The sequence below is a fragment of the Gasterosteus aculeatus genome, chromosome 9, assembly GCF_964276395.1.
Source record: "Gasterosteus aculeatus chromosome 9, fGasAcu3.hap1.1, whole genome shotgun sequence".
Classification (NCBI taxonomy): domain Eukaryota; kingdom Metazoa; phylum Chordata; class Actinopteri; order Perciformes; family Gasterosteidae; genus Gasterosteus; species Gasterosteus aculeatus.
In genome coordinates this window covers 14,291,617-14,309,826 of record NC_135696.1, presented here as the reverse complement: position 1 = coordinate 14,309,826, position 18,210 = coordinate 14,291,617, and the positions used below count along the sequence as shown (strand labels likewise).

At 45.8% G+C, this 18,210-nt stretch overlaps 1 protein-coding gene across 3 annotated transcripts in view; it reads right to left on the bottom strand.

The window, feature by feature from the left end:
• ctnna2 (catenin (cadherin-associated protein), alpha 2) overlaps positions 1-11,991 on the bottom strand; it is a 224,977-nt gene extending 212,986 nt beyond the window's left edge. The window contains exons 1-3 of one of the 3 annotated variants that reach the window (XM_078109034.1): positions 11,573-11,927; positions 8,698-8,772; positions 7,184-7,272 (exon numbers count right to left, since the gene is read on the bottom strand). The gene's annotated coding sequence lies outside the window, so the exon portion shown is untranslated. Of the gene's footprint in view, positions 1-7,183; positions 7,273-8,697; positions 8,773-11,572 lie in introns of all 3 variants that reach the window. The other 2 variants (XM_078109035.1, XM_040186278.2) reach the window with 2 other exon arrangements.
• Between the last annotated feature and the right edge of the window lie 6,219 nt (positions 11,992-18,210).

Sequence of the window (18,210 nt, the reverse complement as noted above, 5' to 3'; positions counted from 1 at the left end):
GTTTTACAAGTTCTGTTGTGCTTTCCCACAGAGACGGAATATCTCAAACGCAATCTTTGTGCTGTGCGACAATATCCCCCCCCTCCCCCCCCCAGATCTGTTTTTTACGCCAAACATGTTTTGGTGGAGAGCCAGACTCTTGTTGTAATCTGTGAGATAGCCCACCATCTGCTGTGTGTGTGTGTGTGTGTGTGTGTGTGTGTGTGTGTGTGTGTGTGTGTGCTAGCATTACAATGGAAATTGGTCAGAGCAAAGCAAGACAGATAAGAATAGAAAGTGATTGGACAAAGTGATGTGTGCATGTGCTGTCACTTTGTGTTCACCCCTTGCATGCACCGTCATATGTATGTAAAATGAATCAGATGTGATTCAACAGCACAGCTACCAAAAGTAACCCTGGAGTGTGCGTCTGTGTGTGTGTGTGTGTGTGTGTGTGTGTGTGTGTGTGTGTGTGTATAGTTGGTCAAACTGTAGCTTTGTTCTTCATGAGGTTTCTTCCTTTGCTTAGTGGTGTGAATAATACAATTTTACCATTCATTAATTACGTCAGCCTAGTCACACTGGGAATGGATAATAAAAAACATGCCATTTGAAACATGAAAAAGTCACAAAATGGAAGGCTCATTGTGTAGGATGACGAACCATCAATCATATCACCGCCTCAGTTCCACGGTACTTGCGAGAACTTTTCAGTAATGCACTGTAATTGACTTAATCACTTCATCAAGGACGGGACTGAAAAGAAACTGTAGAACGATGCAGCACTCATGCGCCCGAAACAAGCCTACAAGCAAAATGTGAAATGTCTCCATATCTCCCTTATTTGAGTGAGCCATCCTCCCCAGTCTGAAACCATATAGCGTGGCTGATGCAAGAGGGACACTCTTAATCGGCTGTGTTAGTAGTTGTGAATATGTGTCCATGTTAGAAGCAAACTATAGTTCCGATTGTGAACCTTCAATATACAGAATAAAACACACAAAACACATGCAGCGTTGCTGCTAATGGCAGTTCAAATTAAAAGTATTAATATTTTATATTATCAAGTAAATCATTAAGAACTCAATTAGTAATCATGGCATATGGGACATCACTTGAGATTAAATATATACATATATAAACTTTTAACTGTATTTGGAATTTAGTGTCATTGAGAAGGCATTTAACATCCTGTCCCTGTAGGTTGAATTAAATGTTTCATCATCGATGTCGGTAGGAGAGCTAACAGCAGCCTCCGTCGCTAGTTCCCCGCACGTTGCCATTCCTTGTAAGTCAGCTCATTTGTCACCTAATGTCGGGTCCTCTTGATACTGTTTGTTTTTTATTGCCCATTAAACAATATTATTGCCGTAGGTTCTTCTTGTGTCAGCTCCTCTCTGGAAAAATGCTGATGACATGGCGGCGAGGAAACCTGTGAGGGGATGTTAAGTAATTACCTCAGTCAGCCAGGTGTTAAATGAGCTGCCCATTATTTAGTGGCCGCGGCAAAAAAAAAAGGAATTTGAGGTGAAATTTAAACAATTCATGAAGGATTTCTTTCTTATTCTATCTGAGATATTGTAATTAGAAATGATAGCTAACAAGAAAGAGGAGTTACAAACAATAAAACAAAAAACTTGAGTTTCTCTTAACATTACAGCGAAGCTCAGTTTAGCTCTTGAATATAACAATACTCTGTATATACGATATACTCAAACTTGATATTTCTGGTTTTGGTCTATGAACAGAGGCTACACCCAGTCTGACATCATTGGTACACCAGTTAATATCCACCATAAACATCTAGTCCTACGAAGAAGCAATTAAATGTCTACGTTCAAATTTAATTGCCAGGTTGTGCGAGTGTGCAGTTGTATAATAAAAAGTGTTCCAGATTAAATCATTGCACAAAATGATTTTACACTGCTCACCCTTAAAACAACAATCATTGGGGGATTCTTTTCTACTGAAAACAATGTATTGATTGTCAAAAGTAATCGATCGACTAATTGTTGCAGCTCTACATGAATAATGACCTTGTTGGGCCCTATTCACCTACAACTACTGAAAACTCAACATTCAATATGAACGCATGACGAACACATAAAGCTGATGAAACTGATGATCTCATTTAGAAAGCGACGCGATCTAATTCAACCGCAAAAAGAACAAGTGCGACAAGGAGATGGAGGGAGCTCTCTGACAGCTCGTTAAGATTTCTGTCCAGACTACGGTGAACACCAGCCACCTTTGAGCAGCTCGTGGATTCAATCTCATCGGGTACAGACTCATTAATTTAGTGACATTTTGATTAATGTAAAATCAAACGATACACCTTACTACCAGGATATCATGTGACAAAAAAAGAATGAGTTCTGACATGGGCTGCGCCCCAAAATATCCCGTGGAAAGAAGCAAACAGGCTTTTATTAATATCACAAGGATTTAATGGGAGTACATAGTCGGTCATCACCTCGAGACCCTCTGCCGTTCTCGGACTGCGTCGGTGGGTCACATAACTGTAAAAAACAGCTGTAGCAGGAGGATGAGCACGTCTGAACATATCAGGTAAACCCTGACCCAGCAGATATTCCGCCGAGTCACACCTCTGTTGTGTGTCTGTATTCGCCGCCTGCCATTCAGAACTGCGCCATCCGGCAGTCTATTAACAATACCAAAGAAAACACGGTAGGCTTCTGTTCCGTTGGCCCGGCTGACACAAACAGAAGCCCCCACCCTCCATCCCCCCTACCCCACATGTGGTGGTACAGCTGGATCTTTGTGACATAATGGAGTGCCTGATTGTTTGAAAAATAGCATCCATCCATGACTTGAAGAGGTGTCACAATACATACAACAATGGGGTCATGACCAGCAACGGGGACCTTTTAACGCTTTGGCTGCAGGGATCAAACAGACATCGATGTTGTCTTTTTTTTCTGTTACCACCTGAAGGGATAGCTCTCTTGTGATGCACACCACCGCTTAAAAGTCATCAATCGTGAAGATGAACCGCTTAAAATACACAAACATGACGTGCAGGCGAGTGTTGAATCGTTTATTTAATCAAAATGTGCTGGCGAATAAGCGCTCACTGTCCTCGGGGTGAATGTAAGCTTAACCGAGGACAACGCCGAAGACTGTCGGGTACGTCAGTAAAATATAAAATCGTATGGCCGAGACCCTTTGTGAGGTTGGATTGTGTATCCCATTGGAGACCCAGATCGGTTGCTGTTGAAAGTGACCAAAATCCAATTTGAAGAGGAAGCCCGGGTGAGTCAGTGTGGTCGGAGCCGCAGGGGGACCGCATCGGTGCACAGGCCTCTCCGGGACGGTTTTGTGGACAGGTTTGGGGATTAATTATACGGTATATATATTTTCACACGAGGACATCGGAGGCAGCATACATTATGAATTCTATATTTACATTTAATGATTCACGGTAGAGACCTGTGCCTGTGCTAACATTTCGCACTTTACAATAATTGGTCTCTGAGAGGAAGACACATGCACACATTATTTTAAAAAGGTCAGCAGACCACTCACATGTTGCCAAAAAACTAACCCCCCCGCCCGCCTTCGTGTTCCCTTCCACATGCCTGAGAAACAAACTCCTGACATGCATATTAATTCACCTATATTCAAACTTTTAAAACAGTAACAGGGTAGTATCCTCCATAAACATGGACGCTTACGCCAACCAGCACACTTTTGTACGTGTATTTTTATTTTATTGAATAAACAGAGGATGCAACGCATTCACATTATTCATTTATATTTGAGTCCGATTTTTTAGGTCCAGTGGTCCTGCGAGCTGAATCCGAATCAAGACAGCTCTCTCCGTGATTTCATGTTAACATGGATTAACCTGCCTGCTATGAGTGTATTAACAAATAAGGTTAATACATGATAAGCATTCAGGGAGCAGATAATTAAGGTCACACTAAGCAGTGAAACACTCGTATAGTACTGCTATACTAATGTTTATTTACATGTTCATCCTTGATACATTTTTAAAAAACTTCTTTTAAGATTTAATGTTAAATGTATCTTTCACAAGAAGAGAGCTCTTTACAAAAAGAAGGTTATCTTTGAGAGTGAGACCTTGGTAGAACTTTTCATTATTGGTAGTCTCCATGGACACGGATATGAGCACAATTTAGTAAAATGACGGCAGTGAACATGAAGCTGACGCTTTGTCTCACTACCCTACATGAGCACACTTTTCTTTAAAATGGCTTTCAGGGTGAAATAACTACTTTTGCTTTGAACATGCTGAGCCCTGAGAGTGTGCGTATCCATGCGTATTTGTCACGGATCAAAAATATTTCAACATTTTAACTCGGCTCGCGGTGCATAAAAATGGCCATCGGAGCGTCTTTACCATCCGGCACAAACTTTGCACAATTCTCTACTGTTTTGTCATGATGGAAAGTTAATATGCCGACACTGCATTGACCCAGATTCAGAGCGGAGTTAAGCACATGCACACCCCTGGGTGGAGCGGCGGGAGAGTCTCTAAAAGCAGCAGTCAAGGCCGAACTTGTCATATCGCTCCTTTCCAGAGCCACCGACCGTGTTCTTGGAAGCGGCCAAAATAGGCGGATCAAAAGTGGGGCACAACCTGAGCAATTATGAAAAGCAATCGTATTCTCACCGGGATTAAAAAGGGTGTTGAATAAACACTCTTCAGGAACACACCTGCCGGATTGAATGGAATGTGTCCATGAAAAACCTAAACCGAAGATTTGAAATAGCGTTGACTACTAAACTAAGTGCGAATGCCATAGAGTGTCCTGGCCAGATGTTGCAGTCACTGCATGGTGAAGTCATTCCCAAGATTACCTTTTTAATGCATTAGCATGCACTGTTTCCTCAAATGATGCAAACTTCCCTTTGGAGGGTTCTGAAGTTGAATACCTCTTCTCTAACAACTACCCCGCAGTGTGCGTGTCAATATGAAATGGGCAAAGCAGAGGAGACTGCTGCTTTCCACTGCAACCGCGTTTTTGTGCCAAACTGAAAGAATAGTTTTAATTACTTAAGCATGACAAGATTCACAACCTTGCAGGAATCTCATCGAGTGCTCTCCCTTTTATTCACTTCACGGAAGCTAGAAGCAGGGGCAGGGTGCAAACGGTTATTAGCTATAGTGGCACTATGGTAATGTTTTAATGAGTGACTCCCTGTTCCTGGTATTTACTGGTCAACATTTAGTGGGACCAATATGGCAAAATTATGTAGCAAATGTACCCAAAAGGCAACAAATAAGACTGCAAGCAGGTTCGAATGGATGTAAATAAAGCAGGATTTAAAAAAAATAATAATTATACGGACCTCAAGGATACAGTAAATATACAGGAGGCGTAACATAATTATTTTTTGTTCACAAAGAATAAAACTCCACAGGGCATCTTTTGATATTTGAAAATGCACATTTTTGTGTACCAAACAAAATCCATCCCCTACAGTGCTGCCCACCCGTACTGTGAAAACAACACAATTATTAACAATTATTAACTTTGTTATTATCGTGAAGGCCTGGCAGGCTAGCATTTGTTCTTCCCATTATTCACAGAACTACTTTTCAAACACCATTATGTACTATTCTACTATTAATAAAACTACAATTTAGAAACTTTTCCCAGTCTTTAGCAGAGCTGAAGAGTGATTCCACACAAATGCTGTGACAAGATGATTATGCCCTTACCAGCTGTCTGAATGGGACAATGAGTTATCTGACCGAGCTCTGCAGACATACTGAAAATGATCTACTCTTTAACTATAAATTCCATTATTTCTGTATTTCAAATGCTCAGAGAGGAAGGAATTGTGAGAGGTAGAAACAAATTAGAGACCGCATTCCCAAAATGAAAAAATTGATTTTTTTGACATGTCAGCATGACTGGCTATTGCATGGGTACATGTTTCAGTCCCCGGCGCCCCGCTTTTAGTGGTGGACATTACGTGCAGTGTGTCGGGGCTCGTCGAGCCTTGCACACATACAACGCACTCAACGGCAATAACGGCAAATTGAGCAGAAGAGGAAAGTAAGTGCATTTTCCTACAAACCCTTTCCAAACCATTTGGCTTGAAAGACATCTGCCAATAAAGACCTGCTTGAGTATGCACATAATTCAACATTTTGTGCAACATATCATGAGAGCTTCTTCCACCGCTGCACACATCTAGGATTTTATCTAGGTGGCATTGTGCATATTACTTATTTTCGCAAGAATGGCGAACAGATGAGATTAATTCAGATCGCCACTTCAGTTGGAAATTGACGTGCATAAGGTTAGGTCATCTTAAAATCAGACAGGAACTGTTTGTTGCACAGCAATTTTTACACCATTTAGCACACAGATAATTGACGCAATATTTCGTATTGTGTGGCTGTATTATATTATCTTTTCAGTGAAAGAGAGTAACGTAATTCAGACACCACAGCTTGACAAAATAACTGTTATTGTTCCAATAATTTTATAACAATATAACATAATCCAAAAAGAAAACAGCTAAAATGAGCATAAAAGGCATGAGCATGTTTAGTTATCTGGTTATAGAACATGAAGAAATCTTTCAAAACAAGGGGACTGCTCACTGCTGCAGTAACGTACAGTAACTAACTACTTGGTCCCACCGGTCCCAGCAAGACCTTTAGCTCATAAAGGACAGCTCACGAAACAACACTATTACCGCGGCAACAAGCCCAACAGTTTTGTTACACAACGCTAAACAGGAGTCAGTGGCCCGTGAAATGCAGAAAGACATGGTAAATAGCGGAGTCCCCTTAAACAAGGTTACAAACACACATGGCCTCCCTCGGTCCAGACAGAGAACTCTCACTAGAGATCGCGTCACAGCTGTTTGCTGCATTTTGCAGGCGGAATTTCTCCCGGCTGATTCTCGACAGGCGGCACAGGACAAACCACGACTTGCCTGAGTTAAACAACACGGAGAGAGAGCGTACGCGCCGGTGTTTCCGTGTCTCAGCGACCGGCGGATTGTATTTGAAGCAAATGTCACACATGCAAGATTGGACGTAAAAGTGAGAATCGCACCGATTTTTCGCACACAAATGACACACCTGATTATGCACAACTGCATTGTTTGCGGCCCATGCCAAGTTACTGATGCCCAGATGTTACTTCTTCAAAATTCACCAGAGTCCTGTTTCTATGGAAATGAGACTTATCTTTACCGTCGAGGTGGAAACTAGTCGATGAATTATTGCTTTGACCATCTCCAATCCACAGCTGGTGCTGAAACTTCAACTGTTCTCCTCACAATCTTGACAGGCAAAACAAAATGATATGTTGGAGTGAGTTGGGATACAGAGTGGAACATATTCCATTTTAAAAACACCACCAGAAAAATACTGTTGTTTTAAAGGATAACCACTTTATTGTGATATGCCAAAATCACAACAGGACGCAGTATCAGTTGCTAAAGTGAAAGTGCTTATTATACTGTTGGAACAAGCCGGGCAAATTTCCAATGAAAGCACAAAGCCATATAGGATAATAAACATGCACAACAGGACTAGTAGGTTTAAGGCAACTTATAAATGCACCTCCAAATTGAAAAATGTATTATTTGATGATGAAAGTTCAGTTTGCATGTAGAGAAACCTTGCAGTGTAACGTACAGTAGACCCATAAAGGGGAAGTAAAAAGCCACATTTGCTGGATAAATCCTGAGAATTGCTATATACACAAAAGAAAAGACAGCGAGCCAAAGAATAAACCGTGCTCACATGTATTTTGACTCATGTGGGCATTTGTTTTTAACATTTTGAAGAAATACAGACAGCCTCACTGTACTATTGCCTTATAATGTCCTCAACATGAATAAATACATTTCTCCCTGGAATCGGTGCATTAAAAAAGAACCAGAATTCAGAATAGTGCTTGACCTTAGACTCCAGACCCCTGTTTAATTCGTGTCACCATGGCTCTTTCTTTTCACTTTATTCATTGCATTATTTTAAAAGTACTTGCTTACGTTAAAAGTCTATAGGTCATTGCCAATCATCAGTTGGCCAATCCAGAGGCTACAGTACACCGCCACAGGCAAAGTCACATTCCATTAACTTATCTCACGAGTGAATGCAGTATGGATGACCACCAGCATGAAAACGATACAGCACAGCCTATGGCAAATTGGTGCAACGTAAACATCTCCATAGAAACTTTAAAAAATGACCCCCACATCTTCAACCTCATACATCATATTCTGCACTATGGGGATTTAAAATCGTGATGGTTTCCGATTCTGATTCTAAAAAGACGACCTAAGCGTATCGAAGTTGCGATGACTCATACTGAATGTTATTAGCTGCACACACAAAAAATTAGCAACCTGACTTGGTGTGTGTGTGGGGGGGGGGGCAGGGAGTCAATCCCATGTATTCACCCAAAGAATAATGGAGGGACTAATTTTCCTTTGTAAAAGTGCTGCAGAGAATGAATTTAGGCCGTAACAATATAAACAGTTACTGTAACCGCTCTTTTTGCCAGGCATTGTTGGAGCGGGTGTGGTCTAAGGCAGACTAATGGACATGAAAAGGAACTCGGGGACTTGTTGTTTCATGGCTAATGCTGACACTGTACATACACAAGCATTGCTGGATCATCTACTTCATTGTCCCTCCTGAAACAACAAAACACTTGACTTTGTGACATTAGCTAAGGGAAAACAGCAGATGATTCTCACCAATTCTACAACAGATGTCCCATTCTGTTGAATAGGTAATCAATTTTCTCCAACAGCCGACGATATTCTTTACATCTATAAAAAGGAGGGAATCATACAATCAAACCTGGTGGGAGTTTTTTGATGTCAGTTGAATGTAGTTCTACATTGCAACATCAGAAAATACACACAATGGTATAAACAAGGGCGTTAAAACTGTTGATCGTCCTGTGTTGTCTCTATGAGCCTCGTCTCTCGTCTCTTAAACAGAATCAAACATTTGTGCAAGAGTGAAAGCAGGCGATCCTGTTGCAGTGAGCGGGGGCTACCATGACTACCGTAAAGCTCTGCTCCAGTGCAACAACAGGGGGGGGTTTCACGGTGTGGAGCCAATATCGCTTCCTCTCCCAGGAGACGCGGAACACAATGCGCTCCGGACTGCCATTGATTGCAGAGTAAATTATGGCAGTTCCTTATCCCCGGTAACCAGGCTTTACAACATCACAAACGGCATTGTGAAACTGAGTCCAAACTTTCAGTGGATTACATGCAGCTGGCCACAGGAACAGAACCTGGCTTTACGCTTGTAGAGTTAAACTGAGGGCAAAAACATTCCGATAATTACGTGCAGGTGGCTGTGGAACCATGTGATTAGAATGAGGAATGGGGTTTAAGGAATAGGCTACATACTGGGTGAAATTAATTGTGTTTCGGAGACACCAAACTAAACTGATTTTGGCTCAACGGGGGATGGATCTTTTCATACTGGTTTTGCAGTTAAATTATTTGTTTCCCCGAAAACCCAATCAAACACGTGCTGAAAGAATCAAAGTGATGTAAATAGCAATTATAAAATATAATATAAATATAAATATATATATATATATTTATATAATATAAAAACCTTGTGATCACTGAAGCATGCTTAGCAACAGTTAACATCTAGTATCGATAATCCTAAATATATAGCAGTAGTAGAAAAAAAGATAGTATACAGTAAAACATAGCAATTACTCTCCACTTGTCCATTTTCAGTCAAACATACACTTAGAAGTTTATATATTATTCTTGATGAGCAATAGTACCGCCTGCTAAAATCACTGTACTTATTATTTGACAATTAGTTGTATCAAAGGATGGGAAACATTAACTACATTTTGAGTTAATAATTGAGGGACAATTGAGGGATTTAAATCAACAGCGTTAGTTTATTACTCAACTATACAATTTGCCAGAAAGTTAGTTGAGAACAATTGTGTTATTAAATTAACCGTTAGCAACAGCGAAAGCATACATGCCAAACAGTAGCTGATCCCACCTTCTTAGAAGTAACATTAATTCTGTTAAGGTGCCTTTAAATGCCAAAATTGGGACTGGTATTATACATAAATCATTTATTAGTATTATATAAGTAAGTATTATTGTGTAGTAAAAAAATGGACTAAAGAATGTATAAATACTTTTGATTATTTTAGCTTTAGCCAAATAAAATATTGCAATCTGCCCCTTCCTCCTGCTAATAAAATGGGTTGGTAGTTGGAGGGGTGGGGGGGTCGCCCTGACAGTAAGTGCAGGCGCATGCCTCCTTGCCAATCAAAAGTTTGTATTCTAAATCCAGCCACTGTGTGACCCCCCCATCCCCCCAGAGGCATGTGAGACCCCCCCGTCTCCAGTTACAGTGCACTCGGCCTCCGCTGCAAGGCACGCCCGCTTGTGTGCATGCAGGCAAATGCCCAACACAACACGCACAACTTGTGTTGTCGAACAATTGTTCATCCCGTGAACGGGGGACCAAACGAGCAGTGTGCCAACAGTTCCCTGGAGTTTGCCACATAAAAAGCCATTCAGAAGATGTGGATGAAGCGCAGAAGTGGCATCAGTGGCAGTCTGGTGTGTGTCTACGCGCGTGTGTGTGTGTGTGTCTACGCGTGTGTGTGTGTGTGTGTGTGTGTGTGTGTGTGTGTGTGTGTGTCCATTCGGAGGGAACGTGTTTTGTCCTGGTGAACTGCAAAGCTTAAACATCCGTTTTTGTTTCATGCAAGGTGCCAGGTTGCACACAAAGAGTTGCTCTGAATCGTGGAAGGAGCCGAGGAGCTAGAGCGGACTTAAAGAGTTTCCGTTACAAACCGACACTCCTTCGGGCATTCGCTTCGGAAACCCTTTCATTCAAGCACGGAGGCACAATGAATAATTAAAATCGTATACTAATTAAAAGCCTCGGTGTGACCTGTGATGTATGCGCGAGGTTAACGAGGGGACGAGTTCATTCGAACTGCGCGCAACAGTATCAATTAAACAAAGAGGTCGAAATGAAGCAACAAAGCGACATAAAGATTTTTCAAGAGGCACAAAGGGAATTAAAGCTAAACGGTTCTTGAAGACGTTGAATAATCTCCAACCGAGCCCCGGACGGTAGAACAGCGGCTCGTGCAGATGTGGGACCGTTACGTTAGGAGCGCTAAAGCGGCCGGTGCCTGCTAGCTTAGCCACTCCGATAGCTTAGCGCCTAGCTCGTCTCTTTCAGCACTGGATTCGCTGGATAGCGGTGCTCCCGAAGTGCGGTTTCTCCGACGTTAGCAGACTGGGCGACACAGATTTTTTTTTTCGTCTGACGAGGAGCGACGGACCTCAGTACACGGAAGCATGCTGCTAGTATATCGAGCAGCTAGCTCAGCATTACGTTGCAGGGATTCACTAGTTTAACACTGCCCGACTCGCATAATTATGAATTTTTAAAAAGCAGGACCTCGCCTAAGCTAACGTTAGCTGCACGGAGGGTCAGGCAGTGCAGCCAGTGTGATGCTACCGAGCCGCTAGCAACAATACAAAAAAAGAGGGGGGGGGGGGGCAGCAGCTTCCAGTTGACAAACCACAGCATTCGTCTGACAATACGCACCTTTAACCGTTGCAGATGACACCTCTTGACGGTCCACGAAGTGTGTGCAGCGCCTGGTTTCACTGAGTTATTTCCCCCCCTCCCCTCCACCAAAAAAATGGTGTCCTCTTGTGCAGTTAACCCACGGCGAGCGGGGGACAAATAGACGCTACCCGGACGCTTTCCTCGACCGTGTGGTGCTGAATCGGAGGCTACACGCTGCCGTCGGTGTCTCGGGAAATGCCTCGTCTTCCTACACGCGCCTGCGAAATACTGACCCCTCCCAGCGCTCCAACCACGACAACGGAGTGGGCAGGTGCAGATGATGGTGCGCTAGGAACGGGGAGGCTTGCCACATAGTGGGCTGTGTGTGTGTGTGTGTGTGTGTGGTGGGTTCCAGGGTTTGTCAAATCAGGAAAGCCTCCGAAGTTGACGCATGCGTGGTTCAACAGTTTGAGGATGCGCCCTGTTTGGTGAGCACGTTGAAGGGAGGGGACGTATTGTGGGAGGGTGCTGGCCGCTTCCAGCTGTGGTACTTATGAGTACTTATAACCGTATAGCAATCGCCTAATTGCGTTTATACAATAATTGATTTTTTAAAATAGAAACATAATGCATAAGTCATGAGTGTTTTTTGGATTTTCTTACACTACATTATCATTTTTATTAGTAGTACTATTATTCCAATTTCAGAAACCAAAACATTATGATTGACATGTCAATGCAGTAGTTGTATGGTAAGCCATACAGAATTATATTGTCTAATGTGAATGTGACATTCCGCCTGTAACTCATTGAATAAAGGAATTAACATGGCTAAAGCAAAACTAATGGACATTTTTTATTCAACATATTCTATTTGCTAAAGCCAAGACAATTGTCGTTTTCTATGTAGTTATTTGTAATGCTTGTCATCTGTGCCACTGGATTCAGCACAAAATCAAATAAGAGGTTCACCAGAAACACACTTTCAGCTCAAACTCCTGCTGGGTCCCCGGCAGAGAACAGCCCACCTTGATCTCACCCCAATCACGCTCCGCTCCCGCCTTCTACCTGCATCCTGTCAGGGTAGCTGGGTGGAAGGCAGGACTCAAACGCAGACTTGCGGCAAACAAAAGACTTTAATAGTCACAAGGATCAAAAAACACCGGAACTGGGGGCAAACGCACACAGGCAAGAGACTACGACGATCCAAGACGAAAGACAATGACGCGACAAGTGACACAAGAGACACATGGCTTAAATACACAAGGGAGGTGCAGGTGATTGGACACAGGTGGAAACTATTAGACGAACACAGGGGATGACGAGACAAGGCAGGAAGTGAAGTTACCCGGGGACACGAGTGGCAGAAAACTACAAAATAAGACAGGAAGTGAACCACACCGTGACAGTACCCCCCCCTTAAGGGCCGAATTCCAGACGGCCAACACTAGAGCGAACAAGGGGTGGGTGGGGAGGGAAACCAGAGACGTTGGTCGGACCACCCTGGAAACTCTGGGGGTCGGCCCGGCGGGCGGCCAGACGAGCGGGGAGCCTCTGGGGGTCGGCCCGGCGGGCGGTCACCAATCCGGCTCCGGAGCGGCGACTGCAGGGCACGGAACGTCTCTAGAATGGCAGACTCGGAGACACGGGAAACGTCTGGGGTAGTCGTCGTCGGCAGCTCGGGGACACGGGAAACGTCCGGGGTAGTAGTCGTCGTCGGCAGCTCGGGGACACGGGAAACGTCCGGGTTAGTAGTCGTCGTCGGCAGCTCGGGGACACGGGAAACGTCCGGGGTAGTAGTCGTCGTCGGCAGCTCGGGGACACGGGAAACGTCCGGGGTAGTAGTCGTCGTCGGCAGCTCGGGGACACGGGAAACGTCCGGGGTAGTAGTCGTCGTCGGCAGCTCGGGGACACGGGAAACGTCCGTGGTTGTAGTCGTCGTCGGCAGCTCGGGGACACGGGAAACGTCCGGGGTAGTAGTCGTCGTCGGCAGCTCGGGGACACGGGAAACGTCCGGGGTAGTAGTCGTCGTCCGCAGCTCGGGGACACGGAACACCTCCGTAGTGAGGTCCAGCTCGGGGACACGGAACACCTCCGCAGTGAGGTCCAGCTCGGGGACACGGAACACCTCCGCAGTCTGCTCCAGCTCGGGGACACGGAACACCTCCGCAGTCTGCTCCAGCTCGGGGACACGGAACACCTCCGCAGTCTGCTCCAGCTCGGGGACACGGAACACCTCCGCAGTCTGCTCCAGCTCGGGGACACGGAACACCTCCGCAGTCTGCTCCAGCTCGGGGACACGGAACACCTCCGCAGTCTGCTCCAGCTCGGGGACACGGAACACCTCCGCAGTCTGCTCCAGCTCGGGGACATGGAACAACTCCGCAGTCTGCGGCGGCTCAGCCCCCCCCATAACCCACCCCGTAGCCCCCCCCTCAAGGGCCGGATCCCAGACGGCCCTCAAATCACCAACGGGAGGGTGGGAGAGGACCATGGGATGGGAGGGAGGGAGCCTGAGTCTCGGAGCGGGGACTGGGGGCGTCGGGGTCATGAGTCTCGGAGCGGGGACTGGGGGCGTCGGGGGCATGGAGCGTGGGGCCGGTACTGGTCGGGTCGGGGGCATGGAGCGTGGGGCCAGTACTGGTCGGGTCGGGGGCATGGAGCGTGGGGCCGGTACTGGTCGGGTCGGGGGCATGGAGCGTGGGGCCGGTACTGGTCGGGTCGGGGGCATGGAGCGTGGGGCCGGTACTGGTCGGGTCGGGGGCATGGAGCGTGGGGCCGGTACTGGTCGGGTCGGGGGCATGGAGTGTGGGGCCGGTACTGGTCGGGTCGGGGGCATGGAGCGTGGGGCCGGAACTGGTCGGGTCGGGGGCATGGAGCGTGGGGCCGGAACTGGTCGGGTCGGGGGCATGGAGCGTGGGGCCGGAACTGGTCGGGTCGGGGGCATGGAGCGTGGGGCCGGAACTGGTCGGGTCGGGGGCATGGGTGAGAGTCGGGCCGGCCCAGCGGGAACGGGAGAACGCTGCGGCGGCCCAGCGGGAACGGGAGATTGCTGCGGCGGCCCAGCGGGAACGGGAGATCGCTGCGGCGGCCCAGCGGGAACGGGAGATCGCTGCGGCGGCCCAGCGGGAACGGGAGATCGCTGCGGCGGCCCAGCGGGAACGGGAGATCGCTGCGGCGGCCCAGCGGGAACGGGAGATCGCTGCGGCGGCCCAGCGGGAACGGGAGATCGCTGCGGCGGCCCAGCGGGAACGGGAGATCGCTTCTTCCGCTTGCTCCTCCTAGGGTTAAGGAGGTCCCGGAGCTCGAGGCAGGCGAGCTGATAGCTCCTGGGACCAAAAACACAGTTTGTTTTCCGCTGCCAGAAGGGACTCCTTACGTCCAGGTAGTCCGGACCGTAGTCTGGCAGCGGGTCTGCTGAGCCCTTCTTTGGTCGCGTCATTCTGTCAGGGTAGCTGGGTGGAAGGCAGGACTCAAACGCAGACTTGCGGCAAACAAAAGACTTTAATAGTCACAAGGATCAAAAAACACCGGAACTGGGGGCAAACGCACACAGGCAAGAGACTACGACGATCCAAGACGAAAGACAATGACGCGACAAGTGACACAAGAGACACATGGCTTAAATACACAAGGGAGGTGCAGGTGATTGGACACAGGTGGAAACTATTAGACGAACACAGGGGATGACGAGACAAGGCAGGAAGTGAAGTTACCCGGGGACACGAGTGGCAGAAAACTACAAAATAAGACAGGAAGTGAACCACACCGTGACACATCCTGCGGCAGGAAGAGGACAGCTCCGGTCCGGTGCCCGCTGGGAGCCAACACCACGCTGCAGGAAGCCGTGGCCGTACTGGTCCCACTGGAGTGATGGCAAGCAAGGGAGAACCAGAACCCGAACAGACCGGGGTGGACTGCTGCAGTAAAATGACAGGAATCTGGTTCTCTACCGCTCTCGTAGGGTCCCATATTTACTTCATTGAACGTAGAGCAGGATAATTGGTGACATTCTGTGCTCACATTCAGTTCCCCGTTGGAGTAAATGTCACACATTTGACCACATCCTAGTTTATTTTAATTTTACCTGTATTTACCTGTTATCTAACTCTCCTGTCGTTTCAGATCCTCTCACATCATCAGCCCATTACCCTCGCCTAATGCCCTCCTCACCTGCAGCACCTCCCGTCAATCAGCCACTCACCATTTAAGCCAGTCACATTCTGTGTTTTCCCTGCCAGATTGTCTTGTGTGTTTTGCCAAGTTTGCAAGCGTTTTCTCAGTTAGCCCGATTCACCTCCGTTCGGACCGTACCTGCCTTTTCGGCCACGGATTCTCTGCCTGCTCCTTTTCGGATTTGATTGCCTGCCTTATTGCAGTCCTGGTTCTGACTCGCGCCTAGTCTCCTCGACGGATTCTCTGCCTGCCCCTTTGGATTTGTTTGCCTGCTGACGGATCTCCCGGTTTTGACCTTGCCTGAGCTTTTGAGTAAATCTACCTGTCTCTCTCATCATTGTCTGAGTCGTGCTCTTGGGTTCCATCCTGTGCCGGTACCAGTAACCGTTACAGTAAATGACTGCCAGTGGTCACCTAAAGGGGCCTCGTGGTAACAAAAGCCATAAATGCAGATACAGCTTTTAATGGTGTCGTTGACGTTAACTTGACTTACAAAAGTCTCTTGTCATTAGAGTGAGAGACAACTCAGATACTACAAGTAACTTGCATCAACAACAGGTGGAACATACAATATATACGTATATGAAGTTAAATTATTGGAAATAATCTTAAAATGCAACTTTTGCCATCTGTGCATTTTATTGCAACCAATGAATGGAAGTTACCGTATTTGTATTGCGGAGGAGTGATGAATAACTTTGGTTCCGGGGGCAACCTTTCAATGACAGTAAGACCGCCCTGAACCATACTCCACTCCATAGTCTATTTTAGTCTAAATGACACCATCATTTACTAAATGAACATCATGCGTAATGAAGATGACTTGAAATACTGATTGAGATCATAAACTCATGTTTGCAACGTTTACTGAGTCAATAAATCAAAAGACCAGATGTTATTTTATTTGGCAAATTAAATTAGCCGGTTTTGATAGACAGCCACACTGGGTCAGGTTTTAATTCCTGAAGTCAGAATTGAGGCTACTAAAGAGCAGGTGTTCTTCCTTTTCCAATTTTCCTTTTCTTTTTCATAATTTAACTCACGTTTAATACATTTTCACGCAAGAAATTGGCTTTTTAGATTTTAAATAATGGCAACTGTAGAAAAAAGATGGATGCTCTAGAATTTCCCCCAATAATCTCTGGAGCCTTGCACCCGTAGTGGTCATCACCTTTCCAGCCGCCAAGTCAGGGTCACGGACAACGCTGTGAGCCTGCTGGAGCTCGAATGTGATTGGATCTATATTGCAAGAGCAGAGCACAATGGGACTTGCTTGAGGCTGTTTAGAGGCTGTGGGATAGAGACAGGCGGCCAAGATTTAAGACGGGGCTTGTTGGAGAACCAAGGAGGGGGGGTAGTTGTGCAGTATGAATGTAAGCTATCGGACAGCCTCCAATGTCCAAGCACTTAACCCTGCACTCTGTCTTTGAGCTCAACTCCAACTCTAGTAAAGTGCCTGCATAACCACATGTGGCAATCCCGCTGTCAATCTCTGGGTCCATTTTAACCTCACTCATAAACAAATCTAGTCTCAGCTCACACTTGACCAACATGAAGCAATGCCAGAGAGCAGAAAGCAAAACAAATGACTAATTTATCAACATGTCAGCTCACGGGTCCGGCTTTGTGGTTAGAAGCGCAAGTTATTTTCAAGCAGAGTCAATTGCGGAGTCCGAAATGAGCGGTTAATCACTGAAAGCCTCGGCATAGTTACGTCTCCCTAGGATAATGGATTACACAGACTTCAGGCCAGCACATTAGATCAGTAAGACACTGCTAAATTAGATAGACCTATGATATTATGCAGCCGTGGTAGAGTCAAATTGGCTGAACACCAACAATCTTCTAAGAAAACAGGCACATTAACAATATTGCACAACAGACCCAAAAAATAGAAACCATGGCCTAAACGTCTAAACGTCTTTGGAGAAGAAAAATTGACACAGCGGAAGTTTAACAGTGACCCTCACTAATCATAATGTTAAGAAATTTATTTGCAATAAATACTCTTGCAGTGTGCAGCCAGCTGTGAGCATTGACCTTAATCTCCTTGAGAGAGGAAAGTCAGGCACAGCGTCCCATTGTCTCCCATCTGCTCCCTGATTTTTAGTGCATTGCAGCAATCATACTACAACATGTTAGCAAGCCATTATTTATTTTTTAGCTAGAGGACCGTGACTATAAGATTACTGTAGTCAGTTGTCTCACAGTATATTTCACTCTTGGTTCACTGGCCTGATCCATATAGAGCGAAGCAGCCCTGGAAACAGTCCAGGGAGTTTGAAGAGCTGTCAGTTACTTTATTTAGATGACGACATCCACATAATGCAGCACAAGATGAGAATGTTCTTTATGCTTGTAAAGGCTCCACAGCCCTATGTTGGATTCCCTCAGAGGATTTTTGCATATTGCTATCCAAACCTTCTCAAAATCCCTTCAGTTTCCAACACATATTCACATCCCTCTGAAGTGTCCAGCTGGGCCCTCCACTCCACCCA